The sequence below is a fragment of the Nanorana parkeri genome, unplaced genomic scaffold, assembly GCF_000935625.1.
Source record: "Nanorana parkeri isolate BGI_ZX_2015 unplaced genomic scaffold, ASM93562v1 scaffold39, whole genome shotgun sequence".
Classification (NCBI taxonomy): domain Eukaryota; kingdom Metazoa; phylum Chordata; class Amphibia; order Anura; family Dicroglossidae; genus Nanorana; species Nanorana parkeri.
This window is the reverse complement of record NW_017306307.1, coordinates 622,337-628,030: the sequence shown is the minus strand read 5'-3', so window position 1 is coordinate 628,030 and position 5,694 is coordinate 622,337.

Below are 5,694 nucleotides of genomic sequence, written 5' to 3'. Positions count from 1 at the left end.
GTGTGTGGGTGGGGGGGGGGGGGAGGTGATGGTGCCCCTGATGTCACTGGAACTTATGAGCATAGTCATCTCATGGCTGGAGGTGGCAAGAGACTCAGCAAGAAGAGTCCAGAGACAGCACAAAGTCAGCAACAGTCGCAGAGGGTTCCAATAAGACAGCCAAAGACTAAAGATCCCTCATCACTAAAGTCCTGCAGGTCTCAGCTCTATATAGCCTGCTTGGTGCCACTATTTCCAGTGAGCACACATGTGTTGTCACTCTGCATTGTAGGCTTCCAAAGGGGACGACCAGTAACAATGAGAAGGAGGGAGAAAACCTCTGCATTATTGGTCAGTGGGAGGAAAAATGTGCCATTGTTGGTTAATTGGTTAATTGGAAGTAGCATTTCCCAGCATTGAAAGTCAGTGGGAGGAAGAATTATTCTGCTTTAGTGGTCAGTGGGAAGAAGAATGTACCATTGTTGGTGGATAATTGGAAGTAGCATTCCCCAGCATTGGAGGTCAGTGTGAGAAAGAATCTCCCCGCATTAGTGGTCAATAGGAGGAAGAATGTACCATTTTTTTGGTGTTGATTAGCAGTAGCATTCCCCGGCATTGGAGGTCAGTGGGAGGAAGAATGCCCCTGCATTAGTGGTTAGTGGGAGGAAGAATGTGCCATTGTTGGTGGTTAATTAGCAGTAGCATTCACCAGCATTGGAGGTCAGTTGGAGGAAGAATACCCCTGCATGAGTGGTCAGTTGGAGGAAGAATGTACCTGTTGGTGGTTAATTGTAAGTAGCATTCCCCAGCATTGCAGGCTGGTGGGAGGAAGAATGCATCCGAATTAGTGGTCAGTGAGAGGAAGAACGTACCATTGTTGGTGGTTGATTTAGCAGTAGCATTCCCCAGCATTAGAGGTCAGTGGGAGGAAGAATCCCCCTGCATTAGTGGTCAGTGGGAGGAAGAATGTGCATTCTCCAGCATTGCAGGACAGTGCAATGGGAGGAAGCATGTACCATTGTTGGTGGTTAATTAGCAGTAGCATTCCGCAGCATTGCATGCCAGTGGGAGGAAGAATGCACCCACATTAGTGGTCAGTGGAAGGAAGAATGTACCAGAATGTTGGTGGTTAATTAAAAGTATAATTTCCCAGCATTGGAGGTCAGTTGGAGGAAGAATGTACCATTGATGGTAGTTAATTAGAAGTAGCATTCCCCAGCATTGCAGGCTGGTGGGAGGAAGAATGTACCCTCATTAGTGGTCAGTGGGACGAAGAATGTACCGGTGTTGGTGGTTGATTAGCAGTAGCATTCCCCAGCATTAGAGGTCAGTGGGAGGAAGAATCCCCCTGCATTAGTGGTCAGTGGGAGGAAGAATGTGGCTGCAAAGAGGCTACAGGAGATTAGCAGCACTGAGATACAAGAAAGGATGAAAAATGTGAAAACAATCATTTAATTGAAAAACGTGAAACTGTTTTTAATACATAATACTCAGGACTTTAGCAGACTACATTTTATTCAGTTATGGTTTACATTTATTTTAAAATAATTGAACTCATGTTGCAAAACGTGAATTGTTTCTCCTGTGTTGCCTTAAGTAGATCCTTCCTTTCATTTCTAGCGCAGATTATACAAAAAAGGGAGAGAATGGGCACTATGATTCACAATGTTTCATTCCTCCAGTTTTCACACAGTAGGCCCAATGTAGAGAGAAGATGATGCAACTATTTATGTGACAAATACAACCAGGAGAGATACATAATCAGAACTTTATTGTCACTAATATCTGTTTCTTAAAAAAGGAATAGAATGAAAATGAATTCTAATGCTTAATGACAGAGTTTAGTAATTACATAGAAACAGTGTATGACAACGCATTCACCAATCGAGGAATGTTTATGTTGCCTTTCCAACAGACAAATTAAAATCAAAGCTAATTTGTATCTTTGCATTGTTAAACCTATTCCAGCTTATCCATGCAGAGTGACAAATGATTGTTTAATTAGGCTAAATATGTCATATTACATGCAAGTATGATTAGTACACCACACACAGCAGGAGCAGGGTGCAAAGACAACAGTGCTAATATGGATCATACAGTGGGATTCATTAAATTATATAATATGAATTCAAATTATAAGCTTTGAACTGTACAAACTAATCCGATGGTAAAGGCTAGCAGTTCAGGGCAAGTAGGCTGATAAGCTTTGTTCCCAACTCTGGAGGGATCAAAACCAACCCCAACATGTTAACTAATGCTAATAGGAGAAAACAAGTTTTTGTACCATATAAGATAATTAGAACCTGGCCTGGGCTAGATATTTGGCAGTTTTAACTATTGCCTGAGTATTGTGTTGCTGGTTGGCTTTCCATTCATCTATAGCTGCCTTCCTTACTCTATCTTATCTATCTTATCTATCTATCTATCTATCTATCTATCTATCTATCTATCTATCTATCTATCTATCTATCTATCTATCCCAATATTTCTCATGCTAGGGAATGAGCTTCACATGAAAATGCTTAACATTTAGGGAAATATGCCTCTTGCTGTGTCACTATACAATAAAATCCATAAAGTGTCAGGGCGGAATTAACTTTTACTGTCATACACATTTTGTTGCTTGGGAACAGCAGTCAGGAATAGCAGCAATGCTGCAGCTTCTGAGTGTCTGGGGACCATCGGCAGTAGAAGGATTAAGGACTGACAGTCAGCTATCACACAGTCCAGTGAAGACAAGTTCTGTAGATAAACTGACCATTTCCATCACGTTTCTACTCTTTGATGTTCGGGAGCCCAGGTATAAAAAGGAACGCAGATATATTCCCTGTAGCAATCAATCAGATTTTGAGTCAGTCAGAATGAATTTGCCTAGTGTGGTTAGAACGTGCACATACCTGGCGTGCCTTGTGCTGCTGAGAACACTTCACATCCCTATCTGAGCATGCATTATCAATGTCTCCTTCTTACATGGAAGTGTAACGTCATTTATGGATGGAAATTTTGAATGTAAATGGTCAGAGCCCGTAGACTGCTGACTATTCCCCAATAGACTGGATTAGCTTGTCCCTCATATCTAATCTACAACTTAGTAACAGGTTATGAAACTTAAAGTGTATCAAAACCCTCAAACAGAAATATTACATATCGTAGCTTACCAGTTTTCCTTTGTTTTCACTTGGTAATTCTACAAAAACACATTTCCTGTCCCTTCTTGTCTACGTTCAATTATCCATTGTATCTATGGAGGTAACCATGGTTGTTGCACACACTGGACTTCAAACATGCCTGCCTTTGTTTGTCTCAATTACATGGTAGGTTGAAGGGGCTAGTAGTTTTCAGCTCCCACAAAGTGACAAGTAAAAAAGCAATTCTGGCAAGACCAATGGTTATTTTCTGTACTTGCTGAAAATGTTCATAGCCTAAAAAATTAAAACTAACACAGCCGCCATATCTAAGGACTGGCATATAAAATGTTTGTTTCTAGGTTTAAATACACTTTAAAATAAACATTTGATTTAATTCAAACTACTGGTAAGATTGGTAAATAGTCACCCAGAAGTGCCCATAGGAGTCTTTAAATATTGTGACTATCTATCCATACTTCTATCTATCTATCTATCTATCTATCTATCTATTTATTTCCTATAGGAGCATTTGGATATTGTGACTAGAGATGCACTTTAAAATCCTTCAGCAATATTAGCATGTTGCAGTTTTGTTTTCCATCCCCTGGAATCTGTGGACTCAGAGATGTGGGAAAGCAGGAGAAGGAGTCTTCCAGATGACACCACAGCATATATGAAATTTACTTGCTTAGGGTTTTGAATCGCTAGATCAGCATTTCTCCTTTCACTTTTTTTTCAGTCACGGCACCCTTTAAGTATGAAAAAATCAGTGCACCCAAGTTTAAAAAACATAAATCCCAGATAAATCTGGCATGGAATTTACACAATCACAAAAAAATGTTCCCCCTCTAGACCAGAGTCCCCCCTTCAAATTAGTAACACTCATTTCACAGAATCCCCCCTTTCAGATGAGTGTATCCCTTTAAATCAGGAGCCCCCCTCTTTACATTAGAAGCTCCCTTCACATCAGGAGCCCCCCTCTTTTACATCACAAGCCACCCCCTTCACATCAGGAGTCCTTTTCACATTAGATACAATCATATGATCATCACATGGTTTTGCCTGATGAAGGGGATCCTGCGTGACCCTGAAACATTGCAATCATGTGATGACATGCACATGCGTCAATGAAAGACATATTCTTTTCTAATTCTGAAGTGCCGGTGTCCCATGATTGTATGTTCTGTTATGGCACCACTGCACCTACCGCCAAAAATTTAAAATAAACACTCAGAAGTGCGATAATAGCAGCAATGATGCAGCTTCTGAGTGTCTGGGGACCATCGGCAGTAGAAGGATGAACTCTCTTCACATGAGAGCCCACTATTTTATATTAGAGTTCCCCTTTCATATCAGAGTTCCCTCTTCACATCAATCCTCCCTTCACATCAGAGTGCTCAGTCCCCCCTACACATCATAGTCCTTCCTGGCAGCATAGCAGAAGGTGGAAGGTGGAGCAGGCCTGGAAGGAGGTGAACTTCCATCCTTTTCTGAATGGGTGCCACCCTATTTGAATTAGCATAATTAATTTCAATTGTGCTGGCAGTTGGCCTGTAAGCACCATGGAAAGGCATGACACTGCTAGCACATTTGGAGGCACCCCTGATGAAGTCATAAGGTGCTCCAGGGTACCGTAGCACCCTGGTTGAGAATGGCTATGCTAGATCAATGAAAGCCCACATTTCTCTTTTTCTCTTCATCATGTAAAGTCCATAGATGGGAAATGATTAACAAGAGATTTAGCAAAATGAATGTTATGAAGTTCCTTTCTGCATACTGATGGAAAACACAAGCAGTGCCATTACTCAATCTCGTATTCTAGGGAACATCAATTATGTTGATGCACTTAAAAAAAGGTGGATGTCAAGTTAGACAGAAATGATTCAGACATGAAAGGATTCTCAGATGTTACTCTGTACTCATCTTTATAGTGAATGTGCTTCTCTGTTTATCCTTGACGTGTGTCCTTTTAAAAAATTCAATACTGCATATTTTGTTACAGTTTAGTATTAAAGGAGGATGTTGTATACAGCTGACAGTGTTGGAAAATAGCTTCTGGTAGCTTCCGGTAATACTAAGAACAGAGCTGCTTTAACCCCTTTTAGCCTAGGGGAAATGCTTTTCTCACACAAATTACACTAATCTCAATTCAAAAAAGCATAACTCATTGGACATTTTCAACAACAATTAATTTTTGAGTAACCTAAAGGCATTATCACTCAAAACAAAACACGAGAAACAAAACAAAAAAAACAATTGTGTGTACTGTACTGTATTCTTACGGTCACATGGTGGCCTTGTTTATGCCTAAATAAAATATTTTGGAAAAAACAAAACATGTCTATTTATTGCACATGTTTGTGTTCTCCGTTTGAGGTATTTTAACTGTAAAAGGGAAATCAGAAAGAATATCACATGGGTATCACTTCCTAAAGTACATCCAAACCCTAAGTAGATAACATTCAGTGTGCATTGTGTAGTGTAACATTAAAAAAATGACATGTTTTTAAAACAAAATCATGCTTCCACCTTTTTTTTTGCATCCTTTTTTGCATTTCAGTGTTGCCGATCTTTTCCAGCCTCTTTC